A 12,886-nucleotide genomic window follows, 5' to 3' on the forward strand; every position below is an offset into this window, starting at 1 on the left:
CAAAATCTCTAAGTGTTTCCCTGGCAACCCTACATGCACAGCAAGCACAGAGGGGAGAAATCAGGGCTCTGTTATACAAGGAAGGATAATGCTCCCCCTCCTCTCTATATAAGGCTGCAGTCACACACGATGAATAATCCACTTTCAATCCACTTTCAGTGCACTTTCCAACTGGATTTTTAACGTGTGAACTGGCAAAATACAGTTGGAAAGTGAATTGAAAGTGGATTATTTAGTGTGTGTGACTGCAGCCTAAAAGTTCCTTTTTTCCCTGTCACAGGTATCAACAATCACATATACGGAAAAAATCATATTACCAGCTTTTTTTTAAAAAAAAAGTTTTAAATTATACTTTTTGGCTCTTTCAAAGTTTCACAGGTGTATTTAAAGAACTAGTCTTATATCCAGAACCAAGATGATCACATCAGATCAGTGACAGAGTTTTAGTTTACTTGGTTAAAAACAACAACAACAACTTTTCCTGGGAAACTGCTGGGATGCTGAAACTGACACATTAAAACAAGAATCCGAAAAACCGTGCAACTCATTCTGAGTGCCCAAGGGAGTTTTGAAAGGCCAGATCTCAAATTGCAGTCATGTGTGCCACCTGGCAAGCCACTTTTGAAACTGAGGGAGCTTCAAAAACTTATTATGACAGGGGCAGTGGCTTCCAAATAGTATTCCAAGGAAGCGTGATAATATGTTTACCATGAATAAGTATAATAGGAAATGGATGGCAGGATTTATTTTGATCCAGATTTATTCAGAATACTAAGAGGTAGCTTGTCAGTGCTGATAGGAACTCCACAATTTTTTTAAAAATCAAACTTTTATTTTTGGATATAACAACATATTCAACATTACACAGTTTCTCTTATCATATATCCTTTTCTCTTTTCTCCTCCCCCCCTTCTGTGGCTTTCCACAATGCTCCTCCCCCCTTTCTCTTTCTACCATTCCACTATCAATTTCCAATTTCATTCTTATGTTTTCAGGTAACACTATATTCTTCAATTCTATCATTTCTTTTTACAATTCTGCTCTTAATAATTATCAAAGCAAAGTAAATTATTTTTTACATCCCAGTTATTCTGCATATATTCTTTGAAGTCTATCCATTCTTCTAAGAATTCTTGATCTTTGGAACTTCACAATTTTGTTGGATTGTGTATTTTGATATTTCTATATCTGCTGCATATGCAATTGGCATTGGTGTTTCAATGTTTTATCTGTTTATTTTGTAACTTGTTAATTCAACTATGGATTGTCATAGTGATTTGTTTCTTCCATTTATATTGTATTCGGTACAGGGTGATAGTTTTTGCGCTTGCAGTTATTACTGTTGTCTTTCTTCCCTAGCATATCCCTATGCCTTGGAAGCTCTCAGGCAATCCTCAATGAAAAAAGTAATGGCATCCAACTTGGTTCACTGAAAGACAGTTTAATCAATGTCCACTGTTTCCAGTCTTTCAGTGACAGCAGTGCTAGGTAGGAATGAGATGGTTTCCTTTATTTCTCTCAGTTTCTTTATAGTTACATAAGTACTCAGTGCTGTATTTTACTGTGTTCCAGTAAAATTAGGAGAATTACTAAATTAAGTCAGGAATTGGAGCATGTAGAGTTTTCAGAAGACAGCCCACAAGAGTTGGGTGGCAGAGAGTGCCTCCCTGCTGCACAGGTGTTTTTTCACACTGTCTTCTGCAATCCTTTCAAAGTTTAAAGGGACTGCAGAAGACAGCCGAAAACAGCAGCACAGCAAGGAGTGCCTCCCTGCCATGCAGCTGTTTTTCACTCTGTTTTGCAGTCCCTTTAAACTTTAAAGAGACTGCACAAGACAGCTTGAAACAACTTTTAGAGGGGTTCTGCAAACCCTGTTTAAAGGGACTGCAGTCCCGTTCAATGAGATTTGCAGGGCCACAAACTGCATGAACTGGTTCAGTTTGTGAACAAGCTTCCCAGTTCAGTTCGATTCATTGTTTGGTTCATGGTTCAACCACAAACCGAACCACATTTTCCTGGTTCATGCCCATCCCTAGGGCCCATAGCAGCACATGGGAGTGTATCATGGAATCTTAGCAGCAAGAAAGGGTTAAACCTTCTGATCTTGCAGCTGTAATTCAAATGGTCTCTCATTCAATGGCCCTTTTTTTCTAAAGAAAATACCAGGTGATCCAATTGCAGTGGTCCCATGTAACACATTAAATATTTGTGCATTTTGAAACTGCAGGGCTGGTAGTGATGCTGAGGTATTCTCTGTCGGTTGTTCCTTTGTTTGGGCACTACAAGATACCCCCGCCCCGCTTCCTTCTGCATCTGAGCAGAAAATGTGCTGAAACAGCCCTTTTTGTGGCGGTCTGCCTACTAATTTACATTGATGTAGTCCTATCAGAGTGAAAGAACCATTCTGGAGTAAGCTGTTTGATTACGGCAGCCTGTTAGATTGGGGCTTAGTCATTCTGCTGTAGTAAGGCTGGGATCTAATGTGCTTTAAGAAAGATGAGCCTCCAAAATGGCTGGCGAGGCACTTCTTCAAAATATGAATCACCTAGGCTGGCATCACTCATCCCAGACTTCCTTTTGACTGAAATTGCACATTCCCATCTTTGCTGCATACACAAAATTTTCTGTAGAGAAGGATAAACACACACTCAATGCTTCACTCTAATCCCTCGAGCAAACTTTCTATTTCAGCAAGCTCTGTGTGAAACTGAAAAGCCAAATACATTTTCATAAATTCTTGCATATCTTAATACAAATGTTTGCCTCAACAGAAAAGTGTGCATGCATCAGGACTTTGAAAGTAATGCACCCGATGACTTGAACTGAGTTCCTTCATTCTGATGGGAAAGTGTGTAATATTTTGACAGGATGATAACTAGGAATTTGACAACAAGGGAGTGGGTAAGTGGGTATGTTGCAGTCCCTTTCTAAAAAGGGGTTCAGAGAGGATTCAGGATATTACAGGCCACTTAGCCCAACATCTCTTCCAGGTAAATTAGGAGAAATAAAGATTATTAAGGATGTAGAGTAGTTATACTCACTTAGTGGTTCAGGATTCTCATGTGGCTCTTTGGCATACCTGTGGCTCTTCTGGGCAAAGTTCCCCAATGTGGCACCTTCCCCGTGTTCCAGGAAAGTGAGGGAGGCCATGGTCCTGCAGAGCTTTTAGTAGGTAGGTGTTTCCCATTTTGAAACAACTACCACCACAGGGAATAGAGAGAGGGTTGCTAGCCCCCGCTGGAGCCCCATCCCTGGGCCCTGCTTGCTGCTAATCAGCTGGCTAGCAAGGGGTGTTACCAGGAGCAGGAAGGAGGCCCACGCTACATCACCAGTGATGAGGTGAGCGACCTGGCAATACTCTGGTATTTGGGCAAAAACTCTATTGTAGAAGCCATTTTTACCATAGAGTATTTGCCCGAATTTGAGAACATCACTGTGATGTCCCAGTGTGATGATATCACTCCCAATACACCCTGAAAGTGACATTGTCATGTCACTAGTGATGTAGTCTGAGCCTCCCTACTACTCCTGGTAAATCCCCCCACCCTCTGCTAGTTTCCAAAAGAAACCTAAGTAGAGAGTCGGTAAGCTGTGAGCTACAAGACTCATGTCAGGGATGGAAGTGAAAACACTCCACCCTTCTCTGAAGGCTCTGCACTGTCATCCCAACACATGTGGCTGTCGAGAGGAGAACAAGCTGATGACAGAAGAGAAATTAAAACCACCATCATCACCATAGTAGCCTCCCCAAAGAAGAACAAGCTGTCCACAGTGGACTGCTGCTAGTTTTACTCCACTGTCTCTGTGACCAGCTTGCTCTCCTCCAGGAGCTTGGACAGATTCACTCTCTTGCTTGAGCAGCTGTTCCTTATGAGGATGAGAAAGTGAAAGGGAAGCCCTTCCCCTCACTGCATGTGCACTAGGGCCCAGTAAGGTTCACCAGTGGTGGAGAGAGGGTAGGATTGCCAACTCCTGGAGATTTGGGGGGGCAGAGCCTGGTGAGGGAGGGGTTTGGGGAAGAGAGGTATCTCAGCAGGGTGTAATGCCATAGAGGCCACCCTCCAAAGCAGCCATTTTCTTCAGGGGAACTGATCTTGTTCATCTGGAGATAAATTCTAATAGTGGGAGATATCCAGGTGCCACACGAAGATTGGCAACCCAAGGGAAGAGATGAGACTTCATGCTTAGAAGTATATAGTTGTATATAAGATTATAATATGTGTTGAATGGCACACAGGGCATACTACAGTGATATGGCTCTTGTGGTTGATGGTAACTGAGAATATGGCTCTCTGCAAGCTATGGAGTGAATACCATTGACACAAAGAAACAAAGCCTGCTGAGGAGAAATCAGCATGGCCTGTGCAAAGGAGACTCCTGTATCACCAATCATTTGGAATTTTCTGCGACGGTTAACAAGCATGTTGATAAGGATGATCTGGTAGATAGTATATACTGCTAATTCTGTAGAAGTTAGTACATTTAGAAGTGCAACTATGCTAAGAATTGTGCTATAAATCTAGTAGGCTTAATATTTTTTCACTTACAAATGGAAACTAAAATTTAGAATGAATTGATTTAGTTTTAAGTCCTTCCCTGAATGGAAACAGATTGCATCGGGGAAAATCTGGTGAACCACCTTGTCAATCACTCTGACCTGGGTATGATTTTTTTGAACAGTGTGTTCTTTTATAGTGTGATGACAGCTATATTGTAGGATCTCTGGATATGACATTACACAAAATTCTGTAAAAGACTGTAATTTAGAAAATTCTGTAAATTGCCCATATATTATAGGTCAGATATTCTGCTGAAGTATAGTTCAGCAGGATCTGTCTGTAAAGTTAAAACAGCTGAATTGCCAGCATGTTTGACGACTGACCCCCTCTGGACCTCTAAAATGTTACCTCACTACAATGGCACTTTTAAGGCAATATGTTATTAAAACTTGAACTCATGTAATAAGATAAATTAGGGTTCAGACAAAAGGACGAGTGCCATCAGTGTGTATGTATGGGAACCAGAGGGGAGGAAGGAGCCCAAGGAGTCTCGTAAAGATGGATGGGCCAGGCAAGTACTACAGATCTGGAACACACTGGAATGTGTGGCCCCCAAACCAGATAATTAACCACTATTTCCTGGCTGTGCTGTGGCTCAGTGGTATAACATTTCCTTTGCATACAGATGGTCCCAGGTTCCATCCCAGCATCCCCAGTTTAAAAAAAGATCAGGTAGTACATGATGGGAAAGACCTCCACATGAGACCTTAGAGATCTGCTGCCAGTCAAAGTAAAAAATACTGACTTTGATAGGCCAATGTTCTGACTCGGTTTAAGGCAGCTTCCTGTGTTCCTGACAATAGGATGGAGAATGGCCACCTCGGGGGGGGGGACTTTCTTTTGTGATCGTTATTTCTTTCTCCTGGTTTTTTTAACCATTTTATATAAGGGTTTTTCCCCCTGATTTCCCCCCTGCTGACATGGTACCAAACATTATTCACCCAGTCAGACTGTTCTCTATATCAAATTTATTTCCGCAGCACTATCTATCACTTAGACAGATTCACCCTTTACCAGCACTAGGCTTTTTTAATTGTTTACTGTTTGTCGATACTATTCGGCAACAAAACTGTTATTTAGCTTTCCCATATCCACAATACCCTTAGCAACAATTTCCAGTTGCCTGGCCTTCTTGTGGCACTGCAAAGTTGGTAGAAAAAAATGTGTATGAGAAGCAGTGGAAACCCCAAATGGTTTGTAAGAGTCTGGAGATCATATGCTCAAATTTTCACTATTTAGTGTAAATACTACAAATGTCCTGGTACCAACGTTATTGGATACTGGGGTATCTTAGGTACATTTTGGATTCTACCTAGACTTACCAGAGTCTGCAACGTATTAGTGGGCAGGTGCTCATGGGTTCTTCAGTAGACAGATCAGGGTCAAGAGTGTTGCATGATGGTGCAATCAATGGTGCAATCAGCGCTAGCTAGCCATTGTGTTGTATTTAGTGCTTTGTGAGAGGTCCTACATAATTCAAAGGTGTTTTGTTACCTATAGGTTCTACATGCAGGCTTCTTAACCACTGGGGAAGTACTGTGGGCTCTTGTATGTTGCCACTGTGAGCATTTTTATTTCACCCACTTTTGTTGCTGGTTTTCTTGATTGTTTTGTTTCTTTTATATCATTTGTATAGCATCGTTTCATAAACAGTGTTAAAAAGATATACATTTAACAGGGAAAATTGGACACAATGAAACAAAGTACTGTACAAATACTCATGGGGTTCAAGTCACTCAAGAACAAGCAAAACCGAAAGAGGAATTTTTGAGAAATTCAATCACTAATATTCATGACTTTTCTTATTGCAAGATGCAATAGTACTTGTAGTAGTCCCAGTTAAGAATATCCTAAACAAAGGAATATGTGAACAGCACAATATAATCTTTGGTGCTAGCTCTATTAATCCTTGAAAGGATCCAAAATGGAAATTCTGTGGGTCTCATGGTGCAATAGAAACAATTTATAGCATGGAATGTACATTGGTAAATTAGTAAATTCCTACAGAAATGTTAATGTTTTGCTCTTGCTCCCTGCAGTATAACACCCAGTAGCAGCAATGTGGCAGAAGTATATTCTTATATCTGATTAATTAAGTGCACAAATCTTAGTGCTTTTCTTTGGCTGCTGTTATAGAAAATGGAAAGCTACATCTTATGTATAGCAGGCTGGGAGCCACTGTCGACATGAACATATGAAGCTGCTTTACACGGAATCAGGCCATTAGTCCAGCAAGGTCAGTATTATCTGCTCAGACTGTCAGTGGCTCTCTAGGGTCTTAGGTTGAGCTCTGTCATGCCTGTACCCGACCCGGCGCCTGGGAGCTCTGATACTGAGGACTCTGTGCCCTTAACATCATCAGAAGCACGAGAGTCCTCACCAAATCTGAGTGCGGGGGAGGATGAACGCCAAACCCCAGGACAGTTTGCACCTGAAGCTGATCGGGCAATGCCTGGCCCCTGCAACACGCCACCTGATTCTCTACCGCCTGTTGACCGGCTGAGGAATCAGAGACACCGGGATTTGGCAACCAGGCACAAGGAGGCACGCTTGTGCAGTTGGCGATCATTAAGCCCCGATTACTAACAGAATCAAGGACTTCGTGAAGCCGTGCTAATGAGATAATGATCCAGCACGCTATTTGAACAGACTGCTGGCTGCTAGCAAACTGTGCTGGCAAACTTGTCCATTGGACCAGAAGCTCTGTTTGGCTCCTGACTGATTTCCCAGTTCCTGACTCCAGTCCGCGTTTTGATGACCCCTCTGGCTCTTGATCCTCGGCTACGCTTCCTGACTATGATACTGGCTTGTTTGGACTCTGACTATTGGTAACGTTTGACTACGGCTTGGCTTTGTGTGATTGGGACTTCTCCTCGGACTCTTTTGATCACTCTGGCTTGACTCTTGGACTGGACTGTAAACTCTCCCTCTCTGCCTTGCCCCACTGACCCTGTCATGACAAGCTCTTAACCATTACCTGATCCACATACTACCTGATTCTTTTATCTGGAGATGCTGAGGATTGAACTTGTAGTTGAAGCTCAAATCAATACTGGGATCCAGAAGGTACCAGCAGTTTGTCCAGTTCTTGCTGCAATGTTTCCTAGAGTCACTCCTGCCACGTTCACCAGAGAAACTATCAAGCTGAAGGGCTTTAGACAATGTTACCCGAAGGACTGAGACACAAATCTGCTTCAGGCTGCTTTCCCACTTTTTGGATAATGCGCTGGTTGCAGTTAACTGCTAAAGAGTATTGAAAGCGCATTATCCATTGTGAATGAAAGTGGCCTCCGATTGGTTCAGACCCGCATCCTCCAAAAGCAGTTCTTGAGTAATGGGGGAGGGGAGGTAGGAGAGCTTAATGATCCCAGCCAAATCACCCCCTTCCCCACCCAAAAGACTCCTAAAAACAGAGAAGGGAGCAATTACAATAATTAGGGGTTGATCCCCTTCAGTGCGCTTTTGTAATTCAAGTACTGGCTGAAATGTATAGGGTATAGAAAGTGTAGTTTCAGATGTGTTTTTAGGGAATACACTACTGGCAGTCATTAAAAGACATTAGCCACACAATCCTAAGCAGAGTTACACCATCCTAACCCCTCAGTGAAGTCAGAAGGGTGTAACTTTGCTTAGGATGACACTGTAGTGTACAGTGAAGAAGTACTTCCCATATGGTAGGCTTTGCCTGATCTACTTCAGTCCCAGTCTGAAATATGGGTCCTATTTCAACATCTGGTTTAACATCAAAATGGAGTTCAGAAAGAGTTCTGATGTTGCTCATGGAAGCCTTTGTTGGCGGTGCCAACCTTCTGGAGCATGTTGCCAAGGCTCTGTTCACCGCACCTGTGGAAAGCCCACCATGCCTCATCCCATGCCTTCACTTAGTGGTCTGTTCATGTGCCAGCCATTAGAACATCAGCATTCTGTCAAATGGCTCTTACAGTTCCTTGCTGTCTTTATACTTTCGGATAGACACTCCTAATGAAACCCTCCGAATCTTGGTCAGTAGAAAGCAAGAAGATCAAAGGGTTACTGAGCCATCTGTACAGCTAGAAACCCAATTAAAGAGGCATCTGTTGCCCTTCTTATCCCTCCTGCTGACACTTTATCATGTGCACCAAAAAGCCCTGTTAGTGCGCTTTTCCCTGTTGCCATAGCAGCTGGAAAACCCACAGCCCAGGAGAAGCCTTGAAAGATCAATATGTTTGCCTCTTGAAAATAAGGGGAGGGGGAGAGGAAGAAGAAAACAGATTGATGCTTGTTTGGGAAGTAGACCGTTTCAAAATGCAATATCCCAAATTAGATTTAAATTACTCAAAACAGTGCTAGAGCTTTCAAGCAGGAATTATGAAGACTGTTTCCTTACGTTTTTAGAAACCATGCAAATTAAAGAAGTTTATGTGGAAATGGAAAGTATAAATTACCTTTGTTGTGCTAGCAATTTGAAAGAAGAATCCATGCTAGGATGTTACTGCAAAAATAAACAAAAATGTTGTGGCACATTTTATCCACTTCCTCACAGGCATAATGTGCATGTATATGTATGAAATGCAGGAAGTATGACATTTGACATAATAAATAAATAAAGGACATGAAACAACTGAAATGAAGAAAAGTGCAGCAGCAGTAATTCTCAAAAGCAGTAATTGCTGATTGTACAATAGAGAAATAAGACAGTATGAACACCTATGATGACAAAGGAATTCTAGGTCCTTGTTAAGGCCTCAAGAAATGTAGTCAGACTGCTTCATGGTACACAGAGTAACAGTGAATCTATCCCCTTTTCAACCCTCTACTAAAAAAAAATCTTTTTTTGGGGGGGGGGAATGGTAGGCAGTGAAAGGATTAAATACACGCAGACATCCATGCCCCTCCTCTGCTCAAAACAGAAACCTACCCAGGCTGGAGAGCCAGTGTAGTGGTTAGGAGCACAGGCTGTAATCTGGGTTAGGGTTAGATTCCCCACTCCTCCACATGCAGCTGCTGGTGTGACCATGGGTCAATTACAAGTTCTTTCAGAGCTGTTCTCTCATAAGCAGTTCTTGAAAGAGCTCTTTGAGTCCCACCTACCTCACAGGGTGTCTGTTGTGGGGAGGGGGAGGGAAAGGAGATTGTAAACTGCTCTCCTTCGGGTAGTGAAGGGCAGGGTATAAATCCAAGCTCCTCCTCCTTTTTTAAAATACAAGTTGCATTTCCCAAATGTCTCCTAACTACATCACATAAAGGCTTTCCTTCTAGTGCTGAAGCCAATGTTCTTGTGAGCAAAAATTCTACTTTGTGAGCTACTGGCGTTAAAGTTGTGAGTGAGTGATTTGACTACTGCATAAATTAGTTTGCTCCAGAGCTATCTTTCCTCAGCTAAGACAAAAATGTGTGAGCTGGAGGCTAAAAAATTGTGAGCTAGCTCACACTAACTCGGCTTAGAGGGAACACTGCTGATAATTATTGTTAGCTTCACACTGGAGAGGAAGTCAGCAGAACCTGTAGCAGATACAGGTGGTGAGATTTTATTTATTTTTATTTATTTATTTATATTTCAATTTATATCCCGCTCACCCTCGAAGGGCTCTGAGCGGCTTACGTGTTTCAATTCATTCTGAATTGTATCACTTCAAATAGTGGTGGGTTCATGATGTGCACATATAAAACTACAAAGAAGCTTGCATCACTTTGAAGATAGGGTAGGAATACTTTCCTGGGAGTGAGCCCAACTGAATAAAATGGAACTTACTTCCAAGTAGATTTGCTTAAGATTGCTGCCCTGGTTACTTTGCAGGTGCCTTTGTGGTCCAGAAGAACCTTTTTTGACAAATGAATCTTAGGGATACCAGGCCCCCGCTGATCACTGGCGGGGGATGGGGGGGTAGGGTTGCCACATCCAAGTTGGGAAACAACTGGAGGTTTGGGGATGGAGCCTGGGGAGAACAGGGACCTCAGTGAGGTACAATTCCATACCTCCAAAGCATCCATTTTCTCCAGGGGAGCTGATCTCTGTAGTTGGAGATGAGTTGTAATTCTGGATGATCCCCAGGTGCCATCTGGAGGCTAGCAAGACTCTATAATTATACTTTCCTTCCACAGTTTGTATTCTTGGGTGCAGTAAACCTAGGAAAGTGTTTGATGTACCCCCCCCCCCCACGTATGAGCATAGGAGATGAGTAAATATGACTGGATTTGTCCTGAATTCTCGCACCGCTGATCCTCTGTATGCAATGTGAATATATTAATGCAAAAATAATTTTTTTTGGGGGGGGGAGGTACTGATTTTTTTAAATTAAGTAAAAAAAAAAGTAGCCAGTGTTTTCGGGTAAGGCTGGAAGAAAACAAATTCCCCTTAGTTTACAAATAATCTAATTTTAAAAAAAAGAAAGGAGAGGAGGGAAGGAACAAAGAAATGTGTTATTTTTTAACCTTGAACTACCTACAGACTGCAAAATCCCCAGAGCATTGGAAGCGCCTTGCTACACTAATTTATCTCATCTTCAGTAAATATATTAATAGAATTCCTTTGTTATTCTGTTTCCCTTAAGAACTTAAAGATCCATATCTGACCATTATAAAATTGTCTTTGTGATGAATATCAAGCCAGGATGATTGTAAGCAATTAAAAAGTTTCATCAAAGATAGAAGAACACAAGATGAAAACTCCTTTCCTTGGTTGGAGCAATCCCTTAGAACTTTTATTAATTCACCCTAGCTATATTACTGGGGGTGGGGGGGAGGGTTCATTCCCACCTAGCTCCTTTCCCCCCAAGAATAAAAACTTAAACTGCCAAACAGGGAATCAAATTAGTTTTCTAACAAAGAAATGCAGAAGAAAGCATTAATAATTGCTTCCTCTGGGGCTGTGGAAGTGCCAGTTGGTCAGGAAAAGAATCAAGCAGCCTTGGGAGGGGTGGGGAGGGGAGAATCGATACCTTTAAGAGTTGCAGTTGACAGGCACATGAAGAAATAATGATGGATAAACAGTGTTATGGACAGAAATTCAGCAGATAAAGCTTTCCTTCATCACTTTCTCTGTGTTGAGCTATACCAGTTGAATTTCTGCCTTTATTATCACTTTCGATGCTAAGACATAGGAGTCCAGCCTTGGAAGATGTGGCAAAAAGTAAAAAATACCTTCTCATTAAGATTCAGAACTCATCCTTGACTGATATAATTTGCTTCCATATAGAACTTTAGTTGGTGGTATGATTTTGCCTGCCTGTTGAGCCAGTGTGAATATTAGAGGCTTTGATTTCATGACCTTCACAGTTTAAAGTTCACTCAGATCTGTACCATGACATTTAGTATTTTGGCAGTTCATTACTTTCTCTCTTTTTGTTCTGATATGAGCTAACTCAGTGTCACATGGAATTTTATAAGCAATTGCCAAACATTGACCTGAAGAGATAATGAAGGAATTGAATTCTAAATTTTCCATTTTAAATCTTAGCATTGTTTGAGGAGAGAAACAACAATTGATAGAGAGACAATTTGTGTATGGGAGGTGGGTGTCACTGCAGGCACAATATGTGAAGTCCCTAGTATTCTGAAACAATATTCCTGCATATATTGAATGCATTTGTGAAGGAGAAGGATCATGGCTGCAAGCCCCAGACAACCAATGCATGTTCAGTAGTCTATAGGCACAGACCCTACATGAATACAGATGGTACACATGTAGGATTTAAATGAACAATCAAAAACTCTGCTAAAAAGCAGAGCTCCTGACCAGTGTTCCCTCTAAGCTGAGTTAGTGTGAGCTAGCTCACAGTTTTTTTGCCTCCGGCTCACACATTTTTGTCTTAGCTCACGAAGGATAGCTCCAGAGCAAACTAATTTATGCAGTAGCCAAATCACTCACTCACAGCTTTAGTGCCAGTAGCTCACAAAGTAGATTTTTTGCTCACAAGACTCCACAGCTTAGAGGGAGCATAGCTCCTGACTGTGTGGATAAACCTTTGTGTATGGGGAAGAGCTGTGGCTCAGTGGAAGAGCCTCTGCTTCACATGCAGAAGATCCCAGGTTCAATCCCTGGTGCCTCCACTTCAAAGGGCCAGGCCTGAGACCCTAGAGAGCCACTGCAAGCCTAGGGTTGCCAAGTTCATCTTCCACCCCCACCGGGGGACTTTGGACCCGCCCGCGCGCCAGATCTCCAGAAACGGCAGTTCCCTGCACTTAAAGGAGCCGGCGTTTCCCTTTTAAGTGCAGGACCGGCATTTCCCCTTTAAGAGCAGCCACATTTCCCTTTTAAGTGCACAAAGCTGGCATTTCCCTGCAAGCCTGATCTCAAGCGGAGATTGTGCTTGGGAGGAAACATGGATTCCACACACTTAAAGGGAAAG

At 42.2% G+C, this 12,886-nt stretch overlaps 1 protein-coding gene and 1 non-coding gene across 2 annotated transcripts in view; both read left to right on the forward strand.

Annotated features, from left to right (window-relative positions):
• LOC107111006 (neurexin-1) overlaps nt 1–12,886 on the forward strand; it is a 736,478-nt gene that overhangs the window by 424,709 nt on the left and 298,883 nt on the right. The window lies entirely within an intron of this gene.
• TRNAV-CAC lies at nt 12,516–12,587 on the forward strand. Its single transcript has one exon. It is a non-coding gene; the product is annotated as a tRNA-Val (tRNA).

Source organism: Gekko japonicus, unplaced genomic scaffold (genome assembly GCF_001447785.1).
Source record: "Gekko japonicus isolate JY-2015 unplaced genomic scaffold, Gekko_japonicus_V1.1 scaffold447, whole genome shotgun sequence".
NCBI classification, from domain to species: domain Eukaryota; kingdom Metazoa; phylum Chordata; class Lepidosauria; order Squamata; family Gekkonidae; genus Gekko; species Gekko japonicus.